Raw genomic sequence first — 20,837 nt, forward strand, 5'->3', positions numbered from 1 at the left:
TACAGACTTTGCAAAAGCCTTTGACAAGTGTGACCATGGCGTAATAGTGCACAAAATGCGTGCTAAAAGAATAACAGGAAAAGTTGGTAGATGGATCTATAATTTCCTCACAAACAGAACACAAAGAGTAGTAGTTAACAGAGTAAAGTCGCTCCCATCTTGTTTCTCATCCTCATACCTGACATAGACTAGGATGTCAGCCACAGCACCGTGTCTTCCTTTGCAGATGACACCCGAATCTGCATGACAGTGTCCTCCATTGCAGACACTGCAAGGCTCCAGGCGGACATCAACCAAATCTTTCAGTGGGCTGCAGAAAACAATATGAAGTTCAACGATGAGAAATTTCAATTACTCAGATATGGTAAACATGAGGAAATTAAAACTTCATTAGAGTACAAAACAAATTCCTTTCCCAAAATAGAGCGAAGAACCACCGTCAAAGACCTGGGAGTGATCATGTCGGAGGATCTCACCTTCAAGGATCATAACATTGTGTCAATCATGTCTGCAAGAAAAATGACAGGATGGATAATGAGAACCTTCAAAACTAGGGAGGCCAAGCCCATGATGACACTCTTCAGGTCGCTTGTTCTATCTAGGCTGGAATATTGCTGCACACTAACAGCACCTTTCAAGGCAGGTGAAATTGCCGACCTAGAAAATGTACAGAGAACTTTCACGGCACGCATAACGGAGATAAAACACCTCAAATACTGGGAGCACTTGAAGTTTCTGAACCTGTACTCCCTGGAACACAGGCGGGAGAGATACATGAATATATACACCTGGAAAATCCTAGAGGGACTAGTACCGAACTTGCACACGAAAATCACTCACAACAAAAGCAAAAGACTCGGCAGACGATGCAACATGCTTCCATTGAAAAGCATGGGTGTCACTAGCACGTTAAGAGACAATACAACAAGTGTCAGGGGCCCGAGACTGTTCAACTGCCTCCCAGCATACAAAAGGGGGATTACCAATAGACCCCTGGCTGTCTTCCACCAGGCATTGGACAAGCACCTAAAGTCGGTACCTGACCAGCCGGGCTGTGGCTCGTACGTTGGATTGCGTGCAGCCAGCAGTAACAGCCTGGGTGATCAGGCTCTGATCCACCAGGAGGCCTGGTCACAGACCTGGCCGCGGGGGCGTTGACCCCCGGAACTCTCTCCAGGTAAACTCCAGGAGTGTGTCGTGCCAGTATTTTCCAGGCAGAATGAAAAGGAATCAAAGGAGCATCTTCAGGTTATGGTCTAGGGCATTTAGGTGTGGGACCAGAATTGGTCTGGCGTGAGACGGGTTGGCAATCTGAAAATCGCAGCACTGTAGAGGGAGAAGCCAGAAGCATGGTCAGAGAAGTGTGAAGGTCAGATTTATCAAAGTTGTCAAACAGAATCCTGGTACCTGGAGCGGATGATGAAACGGCACCAGCAGGAGGTACAGGGGTATTAGAAATGTCTGAAGAGTGGTCAAATAACGAGGTAGGGTCGGAACAAGGTGGGATAGCAGAAAGAGGCCTGGGGGAAGCTGAATTGTGGATTTTGGACTCCATGGTTATTTTTTTTTTTTTTTTTTTTTTTTTTTTTTAGAAAAGAAAGAAAATGGAAAAAAAATAGAAAAAGAGGGAACGTGGAGGGATAGCTCCTAGGAGGAATGAAAGGGCTGTAAATTCCCCTCCACGCCCAAGAGGACCCCAGCATCGCAAGTAGTGCAGATTGTGGCATGAAACCCATGCCATACCCTACCCTTCATTCCAGTAAACCAGAAATCTGGGACAGCAACCTCACATCTACTGAGCCACCTTGGTGGACAAAAGAGAGGGTGGCCGGATACCTGCCACAAAGCATACTCCTTCTGCCACCACCCCCCAGAATCCAAGAGGCAGTTTCCAGAGATACACCCAACACCTGAAAGACACCCAAAGCCACCCCCGGGGAGACTGGAGAGGGAGTGGGACATCGCCAGGTGATCCAGATTCCACGGCAAACTGCACCACTACCACTAATCTTAACGGAATGGGTTCGACCACGGTACCCTTCCCCCTACCTAGGAACTAGAGTGTCTGTGGGAAGAATCCCAAAGGCTGAAAACAGGAAGGGGATAGAGGAGGGATGGGGAGAGGAGGAGGAAAGGGAAATGGGGGATGGGGAGGATGGGACAGGGAGGGGGTGACTGGGGAGTAATTAGGCTCGGTCTGAGGAAGGAGACCAAAAGGTCTAATTCCTCATACCAAGAGCCTCTTCACCGCGCCAAGGAGCTCCCCTTGAAGAGGATATCTCGTACCAGGTCATCTTTATTTGTGAAGATAAAGTCAAGTTAATTTTTCCACTCTTGTTGGTTCTATTCGCTTGCTTATGGTGAATCTATAACTGATATTCAGCAGCTCATTTGTGCGAGAATTTTTATCTGAGCTCTCTCTTAGCGGGTTATTTATTTAGTATACTTATTGATTACCTTGACTTGTCAATGGTCCAAGTCGGACGTCATTATTTTCCCTCTCCTTAGTGCGGATTCTTTTTTTGTGTGTGTATTGGTGTGTTTATGGGTGAACCTATGTGTTTATAGCAAAGCCTGGTCACAGACCGGGTCGCGGGGGCGTTGACCCCCGAAACCCTCTCCAGGTGTACTCCAGGTATAGACCAACAGGTGTGTTTATGGGTAAGCATGCGTGCTTGCTAGTGCTCAAATGTGACCAGGTGAGTTCATGAGTGACCAGGTAAGTTTATGAGTAACAAAGTGTGTTTAAGGGTGACCAGGTGCGATCAGGTACTTAAAGAAATGTTGAGGTGAGGTCAGGTGTGTTGAGCAGTGAGAGAGGATGCATGCTAACCCTGGATAAGAGAGTGCACTGCACCTTGGACCCTGGTGCCGCGGCATGTACCTTTACAAGGAGGCAGTGAGAGATAAGCTAACATACGCTGTATGACTAACCACCACCAATGATAACCACCAGCATCATTTTTACACCAACTGGAAGGTTATGCTGATACGCACTATCTCTCAACACTGCGCAGCATGACACTATGTGTACCTGTGCGTGGAGAACAGGAAAACTATATACTTCCCATATTTTTCATGGTAAACAGCAGTGAGTGCTGCATGACTGTGGGTGTTACCTCAAACAATCATCGCTTTATATGCGGTGAACAATGACTGCTCTTAAGTACTGCGCTGCGCCGTAGAGAGGCGACTAGATAGCTGGAGCTTCACTCATTGGTGGATTCTCACTGCTGCCCCAGTTTAAATATTAGGTGTTTTTATTGGCTGTTATGGTGATTATGGAGGGGGTGGTGAGTGGTGGTGCTGGCGAGTGGTGGGAATGGCGCTGGTGAGTGGTAGGGATGGTTGTGGAGGGGTCAGTGAGGATGGTGGTGATGGTAGAGATGGTGGTTCAAGCAGTGGGGATGGAGGTGGATATACTGAGGATGGTAGTGGGTATACTGATGATGGTGATGGGTATACTGAGGATGATGATGGGTATACTGAAGATGGTAGTGGGTATACTGAGGATGCTGGTGGGTATGATGAAGATGGTGGCGGGTATAATGACGATGGTGGTGAATATACTGAGGATGATGATGGGTTTATTGAGGATGGTAGTGGGAATACTGACGATGGTGGTGGGTATACTGAGGATGCTGGTGGGTATGATGAAGATGGTGGCGGGTATAATGACGATGGTGGTGAATATACTGAGGATGATGATGGGTTTATTGAGGATGGTAGTGGGAATACTGACGATGGTGGTGGGTATACTGAGGATGGTAGAGGGTATACTGAGGGTGATGGGTATATTGAGAATGATGGTGGGTATACTGAGGATGAAGGTGGGTATATTGAGGATGGTGGTGGGTATACTGAGGATGATGGGTGTACTGAGGATGGTGGTGGGTAAACTGAGGATGGTGGTGGGTATACTGAGGATAGTAGTGGGTATACTGAAAATGGTGGTGGGTATACTAAGGATGGTTGTGGGTATACTGAGGATGGTAGTGGGTATACTGTGAATAGTGGTGGGTATACTGAGGGTGGTAGTGGGTATACCGTGAATGGTGGTGAGTATACTGAGGATGGTAGTGGGTATACTGTGAATGGTGGTGGGTATACTGAGGATGGTAATGGGTATACCGAGGATGGTGGTAGGTATACTGAGAATGATGGGTATACTGAGTATGGTGGTGGGTACAATGAGGATGGTGGAGGGTATACTGAATGGTGGTGGGTATACTGAGGATGGAGGTGGGTATACTGACGATGGTGGTGGGTATACTGAGAATGATGGTAGGTATACTGAGGATGGTGATGGGTATATTGAGGATGGTGATGGGTATGCTGAGGATGATGATGGGTATACTGAGGATGATGGCTATACCGAGGATGATGGGTATACTGAGGATGATGGTGGGTTTATTGAGAATGGTGGTGGGTTTACTGAGGATGATGATGGTTATACTGAGGATGGTGGTGGGTATACTGAGGATGATGATGGGTGAACTGAGGATGATGGTGGGTATACTGAGGATGATGACGGGTGTACTGAGGATGGTGGTGGGTATACTGAAAATGGTGGTGTGTATACTAAGGATGATGGGTGTACTGAGGATGGTGGTGGGTATACTGAGGATGGTGGTGGTTATACCGAGGATGATGGATATACTGAGGATGGTGGTGGGTATATTGAGGATAATGATGGGTATACTGAGGATGGTGGTGGGTATACTGAGGATGATGATGGGTATACTGAGGATGGTGGTGGGTATACTGAGGATGATGATGGGTGAACTGAGGATGATGGTGGGTATACTGAGGATGATGGATATACTGAGGATGATGACGGGTGTACTGAGGATGGTGGTGGGTATACTGAAAATGGTGGTGTGTATACTAAGGATGATGGGTGTACTGAGGATGGTGGTGGGTATACTGAGGATGGTGGTGGTTATACCGAGGATGATGGATATACTGAGGATGGTGGTGGGTATATTGAGGATAATGATGGGTATACTGAGGATGGTGGTGGGTATACTGAGGATGATGATGGGTATACTGAGGATGGTGGATATACCGAGGATGATGATGGGTGTACTGAGGATTGTGGTGGGTATCCTGAGGATGATGATGGGTATATTGAGGACGATAATGGGTGTACTGAGGATGGTGGTGGGTATACTGAGGATGATGATGGGTATACTGAAAATGGTGGTGGGTATACTGAGGATGATGATGGGTGTACTGAGGATGGTGGTGGGTATACTGAGGATGGTGGTGGGTATACTGAGGATGGCGGTGGGTTTACTGAGGATGGTGGTGGGTATGTTGAGGATGATGGGTATACTGAGGATGATTGTGGGTTTACTGAGGATGATGATGATGGGTATACTGAGGATGGTGGTGGGTATACTGAGGATGATGGGTATACTGAGGATGTTGGTGGATATACTGAGGATGATGATGGGTGTACTGAGGATTGTGGTGGGTATCCTGAGGATGATGATGGGTATATTGAGGTTGATAATGGGTGTACTGAGGATGGTGGTGGGTATACTGAGGATGATGATGGGTATACTGAAAATGGTGGTGGGTATACTGAGGATGGTGGCGGGTATGCTGAGGATGGTGGTGGGTATACTGAGGATGGTTGTGGGTATACTGAGGATGGTGGTGGGTACACTGAGGATGGTGGTGGGTATACTGAGGATGGTGGTGGGTATACTGAAAATGGTGGTGGGTATACTGAGGATGATGATGGGTGTACTGAGGATTGTGGTGGGCATCCTGAGGATGATGATGGGTATATTGAGGATGATAATGGGTGTACTGAGGATGGTGGTGGGTATACTGAGGATGATGATGGGTATACTGAAAATGGTGGTGGGTATACTGAGGATGATGATGGGTGTACTGAGGATTGTGGTGGGTATCCTGAGGATGATGATAGGTATATTGAGGATGATAATGGGTGTACTGAGGATGGTGGTGGGTATACTGAGGATGATGATGGGTATACTGAAAATGGTGGTGGGTATACTGAGGATGATGATGGGTGTACTGAGGATGGTGGTGGGTATACTGAGGATGGTGGTGGGTATACTGAGGATGGTGGTGGGTATACTGAGGATGGTTGTGGGTATGCTGAGGATGGTGGTGGGTATACTGAGCATGATGATGGGTAAACTGAAAACGGTGGTGGGTATACTTACTATGATTTAAATGTAATAATTGGTCGGAATGATAATGTTTACATAATAATACTTAACAGTACAGGTATGTAATGTTAATTAAGTGACTTTTCATAAGTAATAAGTCACAGTGAACTAACTTATTCTCTATAATTTCCTTATATAATGCAATAAGCTAATTAAATAAAGTGAAATTATTGTAATATTGAAGGAATTAATATTTCGATGAGAAAAAAATATTACACACACAGAAATTTCACTTAATTTGAATAAATATATGTGAGCAACAAAGCAGAGGATGAAAAACAGGGAGGATGGCAGTAACATGAACCAGCTGGGTCGTTAATGTTTCTCTAATTTTGTAGTGTCCATTAGTAACATTAGTAGTTCAACGTTACAATATAAGTGAAGAGGACAGATATCTGTAAATGTTGAGCTAAAGCATGAAATAGAAGAAATGAGTGAGCTACTCAAGTCCCAATATGACTCAGTTTTTAGCAAGCCGCTAACCAGACTGAGAGTCGAAGATCAAAATGAATTTTTTATGAGAGAGCCACAGAATTTGGTTAACACAAGCCTATCCGATGTTATCCTGACGCCAAATGACTTCGAACAGGCGATAAAGGACATGCCCATGCACTCTGCTCCAGGGCCAGACTCATGGAACTCCGTGTTCATCAAGAGCCTTTTCCATCCTATGGAGAGGGAGCATGGACACGGGGGTCGTCCCACAGTTACTAAAAAAACAGACATAGCCCCACTCCACAAAGGGGGCAGTAAAGCAACAGCAAAGAACTACAGACCGATAGCACTAACATCCCATATCATAAAAATCTTTGAAAGGGTCCTAAGAAGCAAGATCACCACCCATCTAGAAACCCATCAGTTACACAACCCAGGGCAACATGGGTTTCGAACAGGTCGCTCCTGTCTGTCTCAACTATTGGATCACTATGACAAGGTCCTAGATGCACTAGAAGACAAAAAGAATGCAGATGTAATATATACAGACTTTGCAAAAGCCTTTGACAAGTGTGACCATGGCGCAATAGCGCACAAAATGCGTGCTAAAGGAATAACAGGAAAAGTCGGTCGATGGATCTATAATTTCCTCACTAACAGAACACAGAGAGTAGTCGTCAACAGAGTAAAGTCCGAGGCAGATACAGTGAAAAGCTCTGTTCCACAAGGCACAGTACTTGCTCCCATCTTGTTCCTCATCCTCATATCCGACATAGACAAGGATGTCAGCCACAGCACTGTGTCTTCCTTTGCAGATGACACCCGAATCTGCATGACAGTGTCCTCCATTGCAGACACTGCAAGGCTCCAGGCGGACATCAACCAAATCTTTCAGTGTGCTGCAGAAAACAATATGAAGTTCAACGATGAGAAATTTCAATTACTCAAATATGGTAAACACGAGGAAATTAAATCTTCATCAGAGTACAAAACAAATTCTGGCCACAAAATAGAGCGAAACACCAACGTCAAAGACCTGGGAGTGATCATGTCGGAGGATCTCACCTTCAAGGACCATAACATTGTATCAATAGCAGTTGCTAGAAAAATGACAGGATGGATAATGAGAACCTTCAAAACTAGGGAGGCCAAGCCCATGATGACACTCTTCAGGTCACTTGTTCTATCTAGGCTGGAATATTGCTGCACACTAACAGCACCTTTCAAGGCAGGCAAAATTGCTGACCTAGAAAATGTACAGAGAACCTTCACGGCGCGCATAACGGAGATAAAACACCTCAATTACTGGGAGCGCTTGAGGTTCCTAAACCTGTATTCGCTGGAACGCAGGCGGGAGAGATACATGATTATATACACCTGGAAAATCCTAGAGGGACTAGTACCGAACTTGCACACGAAAATCACTCACTACGAAAGCAAAAGACTTGGCAGACGATGCAACATCCCCCCAATGAAAAGCAGGGGTGTCACTAGCACGTTAAGAGACCATACAATAAGTGTCAGGGGCCCGAGACTGTTCAACTGCCTCCCAGCATACATAAGGGGGATTACCAACAGACCCCTGGCAGTCTTCAAGCTGGCACTGGACAAGCACCTAAAGTCGGTTCCTGACCAGCCGGGCTGTGGCTCGTACGTTCGTTTGCCTGCAGCCAGCAGTAACAGCCTGGTTGATCAGGCTCTGATCCACCAGGAGGCCTGGTCACAGACCGGGCCGCGGGGGCGTTGACCCCCGGAACTCTCTCCAGGTAAACTCCAGGACGATAGAAAACGTGACATGATAGAAGAAGGTAGTGACTGGACGATAGAAAACGTGACGTGATAGAAGGTAGTGACTGGACGATAGAAAACGTGACATGATAGAAGAAGGTAGTGACTGGACGATAGAAAACGTGACGTGATAGAAGAAGGTAGTGACTTGACGATAGAAAACGTGACGTGATAGAAGAAGGTAGTGACTGGACGATAGAAAACGTGACGTGATAGAAGAAGGTAGTGACTGGACGATAGAAAACGTGACGTGATAGCTTTTTTTTATATTTTATTTAGAAAACATATACATAATACATAAAAATTAAGTCGACAAAATAACAAAGCAAAAAAAAAAAAAACAATGGTATACAATGACAGTACACCCCTCAAAAACAAAAGAAAACAATTTTACACATAATAATATATTACTAAATACACCAGAACAACCCCTCTATTGAAAACGTCCTGACTCCCAAACAGGAGGAAACATTATAAACAAGTAGGACTAAGGTGTGTATTATATATATACACATAAAACCCCACAAATACTTTGTTCATTGGAAAAAAAAACACAAAAAATATATAAAAAATAATATGTGTGCATTCCGTAACACCAAAGAACTGAAACATATATATTACACTCCACAAAGAACCAAAAACCATAGTTCCACGGACCCCTCCACCTGTCAATACACACTAGGCTGGTTTATAAGTTTAAACTTTCAGTGCACATCACCTACCATTCGGATATAAAATTATATATGAACCCCAGAAAAGACTTACATATGCTCATACAGAGTTCATAATTTACCCCCTACGTTATGTTTTAAAAACATACAAGGACAGGATACACAATACTACTAGGTAAGGACTAACACTGAAGTTAGTCCCCGCCTACACAAAACAATAATAATTCATGCTAATGCACCACACGCATGGTGCATTCTATGTAGTAACATACACAAAACTTATCCCCTACGTATACATATGTATATAACCCTACATACAAAAGGGTGCATATAATGGTAAAAGAATAACATCTCATACTGACGAGTAACACTGAGTTTACAAAGGTCATAAGGTCTATATATATACACTGGAACCCTCACACGGTGGTTCCTTCCTTCAGCAGGTACTACCAATTATAGGATTTCATGTAACATGCAGGTATCAATGGTCCCCTTACACAGATAAGGACAGGTCTTGTTCACAATGTAAATATAACCCACCAAAAAACATACAATAAACAGGTTTGCAAGCACTATAACCAGAGCATCAAATAAACCAATCTTGATACTACTGTATCAGCTTCTCCACATACCGTCTGAATACAAAACCAACAGAATAGAACCTGCCCCTCAGTACCCAAGGACTAGTGTTACATGGTTTGATGCTCACAATACGAAGAACAGCTATAAGCATAATCATCCCCTGTACAAACCATAGAAAACAATTAAACTGGACTATACTAGACGATTCACTCAATCCCTCATCCCATCATACCAGCAGCAGGCCATTAAAAAGGTCACATTCAAGTCACACCCCCATCAAAACCATACACATAATTCACCGGTACCTCAGCGACCCTCCAGAAACTAAAGACTTCTTCCGGCACCTGCAACAAGGACCCAGATGCCACCCGACAAGAAGATATGCCAAACCAAACCCAGCACTCTCCTCCATAAGCTCAGCACTCTCAATATCACAGCACACAACCCTCCGACTTCTGCAAAACAGTTACCCACATCCACACCATGCAACCCAGTCAACCTACAGCTTCAGGCATCCCTTCACTCCTATGGAACACACCTCTGGGGAGACCAACCCCTTGCTGCCCTACCTCGGCACCAAGTGGAGTAGTCGTGCCACAGTGAGGCCACGATAGCCCTCTGGAAAACTGATTACCCACCTCCCCCATATAATAGTTTGTTCCTGCAAGCTGTCCTATAAAAACTCGTTGCTAACGCTTTAATCCTAATGTTTCCTCCAACCTCTCTCATCCCCCAAGAAACATACAAGTAATCAACTATTACGTACCTAATAGCCCTCCCCACCTCACTGGTCACCCCTCCCACATCTAACATTAAAGCCCTAAGGGGTTATATCTGACCCCCCAGTAAACGAAAAAACCCCCTCATCCATAATCTCACCACCTCCAAAGAAGAACAAAAATATGCTGCATGAAACGCAGTTTCCACTTCCCTACAATGTGCACAAGACGCCTCGCTCACAAAAAACATTTTTCTCAGCACCTCTTTCGATGCCAAAGTCCCCATAAGAAATCTATATACTAATTCCCTCACCCTTGCCAGTATCCTTAGCTTACTAAATTCCACCCATATCACCCTCCAATCATATGAGGGATACATGGCCACCCCCTGCAGTGATTCCTGATGATGACCTACACCCATCAACCTCTTCACCCTGAGATTTTTAACATTGCAAACCGTTAACAAAAACCTCAACATATCTGCACATTCCACTAAGTCCCTGCCACTCCACCATTTGTGAACATCCCCCATCACCTCCCCAACCTGAATACCCCTTTCCCCCCCTGCCTGAATGTACCTCTGCTTAACATAGAGGGCCTTCACCCTAGGTCCCAATGCCATCAGACCCAATCCTCCCCGTCGTACCTCGATCATTACCACCTCCTTGCCTAACCACGTCCTCCAAAAACCCCACACATACCTTAAGACTCTTTTCTGTATTTCCATAATATCCTGGTTTCTTACCTGGAGTTTACCTGGAGAGAGTTTCGGGGGTCAACGCCCCCGCGGCCCGGTCTGTGACCAGGCCTCCTGGTGGATCAGCCCCTGATCAACCAGGCTGTTGCTGCTGGCTGCACGCAAACCAACGTACGAGCCACAGCCCGGCTGATCAGGAACTGACTTTAGGTGATTGTCCAGTGCCAGCTTGAAGACTGCCAGGGGTCTGTTGGTAATCCCCCTTATGTATGCTGGGAGGCAGTTGAACAGTCTCGGGCCCCTGACACTTATTGTATGGTCTCTTAACGTGCTAGTGACACCCCTGCTTTTCATTGGGGGGATGGTGCATCGTCTGCCAAGTCTTTTGCTTTCGTAGTGAGTGATTTTCGTGTGCAAGTTCGGTACTAGTCCCTCTAGGATTTTCCAGGTGTATATAATCATGTATCTCTCCCTCCTGCGTTCCAAACCTTACTATAAATCAGCAAATTTACCACCACCACTTGTTGATGCATGGCTACATCCCTGGCCCGGAAACTCCCAAGGCTACCCTAAGCTCTATCCATTACCATTTCTGAATAAACCCTTCTGCCCTCCTGTACATCTGTCAAGTACAAAATCCCACAGATCTTGAGCCTTTCCACTGCTATCCAACCAAACCCCTCATCCAAGCTCCCTCCAACCCAATTTCCCACCTCCAGTAACCGTGATTTTTGCTTATTAACCCTCATTCCCCTAGCAGTCCCAAGCATCTCTATTACCCTTCCCACCTTACACAAAGCCTCCACCTCATTAATTAAAACAGTAGTATCATCCACATAACCAATAATACCCCCACTACAGCCCCCTCCCACCCCATCCTGCCCATCCCATCACCAACAAGCCCATAGAATGGAGTCTGTATACATGCAAACAGAATTTGGGAGAGTGGGCACCCCTGCCTCAAACCCCTCTCCATGCTTACAGGACCATCCAACCTACCATTTACCTGTACTCTCATCGTAGTATCAGCATACAAGGTTTTCACCCATCCACCCCCAAGCCCAACCTTACCAAACTCTCACTCAAAAAATCCATATCCATGCAATCAAAGGCATTCTCTCAATCCAGACCTAGAATACCCCCCTACTACCCTCTATGAAATCCCTGATATGCCCATGGCCTACCCTCCTACTCCTCCCCGACCCAAGTACCTTCTTCATCCTATTGCCTAAAATCTTCGCAAAAACGTTATAATTCGTGCATATCAGTGATATTGCTCGATATGCACTCGAAGCTCTTCCCCCACTCTGCTTTGGCACCAGCACTATGACACCAGTACTTTGCGACTTGCCCAACTTCCCACTAGTTAACATATAAATCAATACCCCTACAAAACAATGCCGTATACACCCCCAATGAGCTCTATAAAAATCATTTGGTATACCAACTGTCCCCAGTGTCTTACCAGTGCTCATCCTGAAAACCACAGCTTCCACCTCAACCTCACTTATACAACCCTCCAACCCCACCCTGTCCTGCTCACTTAAAACATTATTGATCCCCCCTCGAAAATCCCCTCCCAGGAACCCCTCCTCCTCCTCCTCCATTTCTCACGAAACCAACAATCGGCATAATGACTCATACTGTCCATGGTGGATAGGACCTGACCCTCTGGGTAACCACCCACCCCAGTGCTTGCCTCCAATTGTAATAAGGTGGTCACCATCCGACGTTCTCGAAACTTATGTAAAACAAACCCGGATGGCTTATCTCTCCACAATACATCCTTTAACCCCGCCCTAACCCTTACTGCATCAAACCGTTCATTATGTATTTCGGCTATCCTACCCTGGAGACTTTCTATGTCCCCATCCCAACCACCCTCCACCCCCTCATAACAGGCCTGCAACTGGCCCTCCAGATAATTCTGCAACCCGTAATGCCACCTCGCCTCTTCCCATCCCCTAACCTTAAAAAAATTCGCTATCTCCGTCTTAGTCTGCATCTCCTACCAATCTAGCAGATTCATTGCCTCATCCCTAGCTTCCCAAAACTGCATCCATCACTAAAAAATGGCTCCTCTCCCTCCGTTTTAAGGAGCCTTACATTTAATTTCCAGTACCCAGAGTAGATACGCACCATGCCATCCCACAGAAGATCCGCTGTCACTGCCCTATGATCAGAAAACCCTACATCCAAGGCCCTCACACTCCCCACGCCTATCTCCTGCATAACAGATTCTGTCCAGGCTTGCCTCAGTCACATTCGTCTCTCGACCTGCGGGGAGAGAGGACAATTCTTGAGGTTCTCCTGCATGCCACCTGGTGAGGACTGGTGTGCTTAAGCACCAAGATGGCAGATCGTAAGAGTCGGTGAATAAACACTGTCTGCATCGAGCTGGTACAAGGGACATTAAGCAGTGTTACGATGAACGTTCTGCTCCCAGGCATCATCAGGGATGTTTATGGGATACCTAACGACGAATTGTATGGTGTGGCTCATAATGGCATGACACGGATCTTCGTGAAATTTGTGAGAGCTGGCTTCTACTCTAGTATCGTGGATGAATTTCAAGAAAGGAGGATGAACATGAATTCGGCAGTGGAGGTGTGCTTACATGATGTCTCTAGGTATTTTACATGGGTGAAGGTACGGAATGTTCCATTTGAAGCAACAGTGTATGGACTTCAGGATGTTTTTAGCAGATATGGGACTGTCCATTCGGCTAGTATGGGGGTGTGGTGAGATGGCCCATATGTGGGGCTGCCAGAGGGTCCTTCACCCTAAAAATGTCCTTGAAACGGCCGAAACCGTCGTATGTTATGTTGGACGGTTATTGGACCCAAGTTTTTGTCCACTATGCAGGGCAGAGGAGGATGTGTCGATTATGTGACTCATATGAGCATATAGCAGCACAGTGTACCCGGAGGCAGGCCCCTAGGGTGTCGGCACCATCACCTGTGGATCAGCAGCCGTGCACCTTGGAAGTTGAATTGGGTGTTTCAGAAAGTTGGAGATTGGACCTATGGAGCGAGGAGGCGGAGTGGGTGGAGGCGGCATTGGGAATGTGTGTCACCCTCCCAGAGGTAACAGGGGAGGACATACCAAGGATTGAAGGATTGTTGGACGTAGAAGCATCTGCCCAGGAGGGGATGTTGGAGGAAGTGCTGAAGGATTTATTGGAAGAGCTAGAGTCTAGTGTAGATGGTGCCAAGCATTTATGTGAGGATCAGGAGCTGGATGGACAGCAGGGAAGTGAGGAGGCCTTGAGTAAGGTTGGCATGGAGAGGGACGTGGTGGTAGAGGTTCATCAGGAGGACTCGCATGATGTAGATATGTGTGTGAATGGTAGCTCCCGCAAATGGACTGCGGGGGTGTTAGAAATGGACGAGGTCCTCACACAGGGGCAGAGGCCTGGGAAGAAGGCTTGGGCAGCTGTGGAGACAGATGGGGGAGACAGCAAGCTTAACATGAAAGTAGTTAGTTTAGTTTAATATGGGGTCAAAAGATTACAGAGGTACATAATTGGGGTTTTGATAGCTGAGCAAGTTACAGTGATGCAATTTACATGAACTCACAATTTACAAAGGTAATGCAGGTCACAATCAAAGTTACAAAGGGCATGGGACTGGGCCCCTAAAGTTTTGATGGCTGAACTAGGTACAAAGGTAATGGTCACAAGTCACAAAGGTAATGAATACAGTTACTTACGTTTTAGGACATGAGTGATCAAACTGAGAGTTATTTGCTTAACATGAAAGTAGGGATGAGTAAGCCCCAGCGGCATAGGGGTAAGCCACCTTTCCTGTAACGTGTCACGATTAATGTAAATGGTCTTAAGACTGAGGTCAAACGGGTTTGGTTAGAGTGGTTTTTAAGGAGGTTTAATGTTAGCATTTGCTTTTTGCAGGAGCATAACCATAGGGTAGGAGGAGAATTGTGTTTGAGAGGTTATAGGCTGTTTGTCAGCAATGATTTATAATTGAAAGGGAGGGGTGGTGGTGGCAGTAAAGGAGACCAGCCCATTGCGTGTCATGGGATGGGAGGAGGGGGTGGGAGTGTCATCAGGGTGGATGGGTTTTGGGGGAGGAGAGGGTTTGTTTCATAGGTGTGTACATGCCAGCGACCAGCAATGCTAGGGTGAAAGTAGATTTTGTCAGGACATCTTGAGATATCATTTGCAGGGTTTACCCTCCATTGTGGTGCTTGGGGGTGATTGGAATTGTGTGATTAGGTATGGGGATGTGGTACCAAGGGGGGCAGGTTGTGTATTGGGTGTCCTGAGGGATGTGTTGTGAGATGTTGGGGTTGTAGATGTGGTGGGGCAGGGGGGTATGGGGTGGAGTACACGTACGTTCGTGGGGGTTATCAGGCACGTTTGGATAGGATTTATGTCATGCATGGGATAGGTGTGGAGAGGGTGGGGACTTTTGATGTGGGGTTTTCCGATCATAGAGCAGTGATACCTGATCTGAAGGTGGATGGTATAGTGTGTATTTATACAGGGTACTGGAAATTGAATGTGAGGCTCCTAAAGGAGGGGGGTGAAGGTTCAATTTTCACAGATTGGTGGATGCACTTCTGGGAGACTAGGGACAGGGCGATGAATTTGATTGGTTGGTGGGAGATGAGGGCTAAGATATGGATAGCAGCAGAGAACAGGTGTGGTGGTGTTATGGTTTGCAAATTTATCTTGAGGGCCAGTTGAATGATTGTTATGAGGGGGGAAGGGGGGTCTGAGTGGGGACATGGAAATTCTAAGGAGTTGGATTGCAGAGATTCATAATGAAAGGTTTGATGCAATCAGGGTTAGGGCAGGGTTGGAGGATGTATTAAGGGGAGATAGGCCATCAGGTTTTGTTCTACATAAATTTAGGGAAAGGCAGATGGTGACTACCTTGGTGCATCTAGTGGTAGGCTCTGGGGGGGATTACATGGAGGGACAAAGCCTATCCACTACAGAAAGTATCAGTTTTTATGCCAATTATTGGTTAGGGAGAAATGGAGGAGGAGAGGGGGTGTCAGGGAAGGGGTGTTTGGGGAAGAGGGGCTCAATAATGTCTTAAGTGAGCGAGAATGGGGCAAGCTGGAGGGTAGTATTAGTAAAGTGGAGGTGGAGGAGGCAGTTTTTGGGTTGAGCCAGGGTAGGATGCTGGTGATAGATGGTGTACCGAACGATTTTTATAGGATTTATTGGGGATGTATCAGGCACTGCTTGGTGGGGGTATTGAATTGTATGTTGAGTAGCGGGAGGATGGGGACGTCACAAAGAACTGGCATCATTGTTTTAGTGCCGAAAAACGAGGGGCAAGTCTTGAGTAATTACCGAGTGATATCTTTAATGTGCTTGGATTATAAGATTTTTGCTAAGATTTTGGGCAATAGACTGAGGAAGGTAATGAGGTTAGTGATACATAGGGGTCAATTTGACATCCCAGGGAGAAGTATGAAGGATGGTCATGGGTATATCAGGGATTTTATTGAGAGTTGCCCAGGGGTGGGAATTCTCGGTTTAGACTGGGAGACGGCATATGAATAAGTGGATAGGGATTTCTTGAGAGTTTGTTTGGAAAGGTTGGGTTTTGGCGGGGTGCGATGGGTGCAAACCTTGTATGCAGAAGCGGTAGTGAGGGTACAGGTAAATGGGAGGTTGGGATCACCTGTACTGACAGAGAGGTTTGAGGCAGGGTTGTCCACTCTCCCAGTTGCTGTTTGCCTGTGTGCAGAATCCTTTCTATGGGCTTGAGGGGGTGATGGGTAGACAGGAGAGGGTTGGGGGTTGCAGAGGGGGTATAATTGGGTATGTGGATGACACCATTGTTCTGTTCATGGGTGAGGAAGTTTTGAGGATGGTGGATAGAGTGATTCAGACATTTGGAACTAATATGGGTATGAGAGTTAATACGTCGAAATCAAGGTTATTGCAGGTGGAAAATTGGATTGGTGGGAGCTTGGGGGAGGGGTTAGGATGGACAGTGATGGACAGGATTAGGGTATGTGGGGTATGGTACATGGCAGAGGTGCAAGAATGCAGGAGGGTCAATTCAGAAATAGTTATGGGCAGGGTTTTGGGTAGGCTTTGAGGCTTAAGGACTGGGGATGTAGCATTACATCAGAGAGCATTGGTGGTCAATTCCCTTGTCTATAGTAAGGTGTGGGGGGTGGCAGGGGTGTTTCCTTTAAGAGTACAGGATATTTTGGAAAATCAAAGGAGGGTTTTAAGGTATGTGTGGGGTTTTGGGAGGGCATGGTTATGTAAGGAGGTAATTATGATGGATGTATGATGAGGGGGTTTAGGTCTGTTGGCATTGGGTCCTAGGGTAATGGCTATATATATCAAGTAGAGGTATATTCGGGCAGGGGGGGAGCGGGGAATTAGGGTCGGGAGGGTGATGGAGGATGTCCGCAGATGGTGTGGTAAGGACTTGAGGGTTTGTGAGGATATGTTGAGGTTTTTATTGGCTGTAAATGTTTCCAAACTAAAGGTAAAGAGGTTGGTCAGGAAGTTTTGCAAGGGGTTGCAGTGTACCCAGACATATGGTTGGCAGGCCATTTGGAGGGATTTTAGCAAGCTTAGGATATCAGCAAGGGCGAGGGAATTAGTGTACCGATTTATAATGGGGATTTTGGCCTCTAAAGAGGTGCTAAGTTGAATGGGTTTCATAAACGAGGCATCTTGCTTGTATTATGGGGATGTCGAAACAGCATTTCATGCGGTCTTTTTTTGTTCCTCCTTGGAGGGGGTGAGATTATGGATGAGGGGGTTATTGGACTTTTAGGGGGTGTAGTTTGTCTCTCCTATGGGCTTTATTGTTGGATGTAAGTGGGGTGTTGAGGGATGTGGGAAGGGCTATAATGTATGTCATAGTGGACTATTTATATGTTTCTTGGGGGATGCGGGAGGTAAGGAGAGATTTGAGGATAAAGGCATTGGCGGCAAGGATCTATAGGATGATGTGTAGGAATAGACATGTCTATGGGGGGGGGCATTGGGTAACCAGTTTCCCAGAGGGTTATCGAAGCCTCACTTTGGGTCACCTCCTTTGCGTGGTCCCTGGGGGGGGTCAAGGGGTTGGTCTTCTTTCGAGGGATGTAAGTGGGTGGGGAAGTTCAGTTGCAAGGGCGTGTTAGAGGCATGTAAGGTGTGGATGTTCGCTAGGGTTGTTTGTTTGTACGGTTTTTTCACAAGTACGGGTTTTTCTCTTGTGAAACCAAGAAAATAAAAAAATATAATAATATTCAAAGAATGAGTTTATGAGGCATCCTATGTTACCCTAATGGTTATGTTCACTGCGTTAAGGATAACCTTCATAACCATGATAACTAGATCTTGGGATCTCGGTTTAGGAACCGAGCTGTGTCATTTTATCCTCATGACACCTTTGTTGCTGCTAAAAAAATTTGTGTTTGAAGGGTGATGTGACCCTTTATTTTTGTGATTGTTGTCTGAATTTATGGCGTTTGGTACCATGTGTAGTGGGATGTTTTGACAAGGGGAACATATGGCCTGTCCTTGTATTATGTATTGGTGACTGGTGTATTAATTTCGCTTTGATGCTTTATGTATCTTTGTGATACTGGTGTTTAATATTTATGGTTAGTATTGTATATATTTTATTGGAAATCAAGGACAATTGTATGATGCACTCTATGTGAACTCAATTACTTTAGGGAACTATGCTAGGGAGGGGGGTGGAGAGGTTTTTGGGTTTTGCAGGGTGTGTTTAGGGCTTCACATGGATTTGGTTGTAATCATTTAAGATATCTGCGAGGTAATGCACTAGACAACTCGTTTTGGACATAGCTGTGCAATGTTCCAGTAAAATTTTAGATTTATGAGTTTATATACTGTGGTGAGTGGTCATGTTTCACCAGAGTATTGGCTTTTAAACAATGTTGAGGTAGATGTTTGGTAGTGTCTGTACCTAATAAACCTGATTGTTATACGATGATGTATGTTACAGTTGTATGTGAATCATATGTATACTGTTCTTTTATAGGGTTTTCCGTATCTTTGTTATCACTTATGTTATTATTTGAAGTTCCAGTAATGCACTGGATAAATAGCTTTGGATATTGCAGTGTTTTGTTAAGATTTAATTTTTGGGTTTTTGAGTTATATAAAGGTGGTGAGTGGTTAAGTTACGACAGGGTATTGTTCTAATACTCTTTTGATGTGGAAGGTTTGATTGTGTTCATCCTTTATAAACCTGATTGTTATTCATTGATGTATGTTCTAGTTGTTTACCTGGAGTTTACCTGGAGAGAGTTCCGGGGGTCAACGCCCCCGCGGCCCGGTCTGAGACCAGGCCTCCTGGTGGATCAGCGCCTGATCAACCAGGCTGTTGCTGCTGGCTGCACGCAAACCAACATACGAGCCACAGCCCGGCTGATCCGGAACTGACTTTAGGTGCTTGTCCAGTGCCAGCTTGAAGACTGCCAGGGGTCTGTTGGTAATCCCCCTTATGTGTGCTGGGAGGCAGTTGAACAGTCTCGGGCCCCTGACACTTATTGTATGGTCTCTTAACGTGCTAGTGACACCCCTGCTTTTCATTGGGGGGATGGTGCATCGTCTGCCAAGTCTTTTGCTTTCGTAGTGGGTGATTTTCGTGTGCAAGTTCGGTACTAGTCCCTCTAGGATTTTCCAGGTGTATATAATCATGTATCTCTCCCTCCTGCGTTCCAGGGAATACAGGTTTAGGAACCTCAAGCACTCCCAATAATTGAGGTGCTTTATCTCCGTTATGCGCGCCGTGAAAGTTCTCTGTACATTTTCTAGGTCGGCAATTTCACCTGCCTTGAAAGGTGCTGTTAGTGTGCAGCAATATTCCAGCCTAGATAGAACAAGTGACCTGAAGAGTGTCATCATGGGCTTGGCCTCCCTAGTTTTGAAGGTTCTCATTATCCATCCTGTCATTTTTCTAGCAGATGCGATTGATACAATGTTATGGTCCTTGAAGGTGAGATCCTCCGACATGATCACTCCCAGGTCTTTGACGTTGGTGTTTCGCTCTATTTTGTGGCCAGAATTTGTTTTGTACTCTGATGAAGATTTAATTTCCTCATGTTTACCATATCTGAGTAATTGAAATTTCTCATCGTTGAACTTCATATTGTTTTCTGCAGCCCACTGAAAGATTTGGTTGATGTCTGCCTGGAGCTTTGCAGTGTCTGCAATGGAAGACACTGTCATGCAGATTCGGGTGTCATCTGCAAAGGAAGACACGGTGCTGTGGCTGACATCCTTGTCTATGTCGGATATAAGGATGAGGAACAAGATGGGAGCGAGTACTGTGCCTTGTGGAACAGAGCTTTTCACCGTAGCTGCCTCGGACTTTACTCTGTTGACGACTACTCTCTGTGTTCTGTTAGTGAGGAAATTATAGATCCATCGACCGACTTTTCCTGTTATTCCTTTAGCACGCATTTTGTGCGCTATTACGCCATGGTCACACTTGTCGAAGGCTTTTGCAAAGTCTGTATATATTACATCTGCATTCTTTTTGTCTTCTAGTGCATTTAGGACCTTGTCGTAGTGGTCCAATAGTTGAGACAGACAGGAGCGACCTGTTCTAAACCCATGTTGCCCTGGGTTGTGTAACTGATGGGTTTCTAGATGCGTGGTGATCTTGCTTCTTAGGACCCTTTCAAAGATTTTTATGATATGGGATGTTAGTGCTATTGGTCTGTAGTTCTTTGCTGTTGCTTTACTGCCCCCTTTGTGGAGTTGGGCTAT

The sequence above is a fragment of the Cherax quadricarinatus genome, chromosome 69, assembly GCF_038502225.1.
Source record: "Cherax quadricarinatus isolate ZL_2023a chromosome 69, ASM3850222v1, whole genome shotgun sequence".
NCBI classification, from domain to species: domain Eukaryota; kingdom Metazoa; phylum Arthropoda; class Malacostraca; order Decapoda; family Parastacidae; genus Cherax; species Cherax quadricarinatus.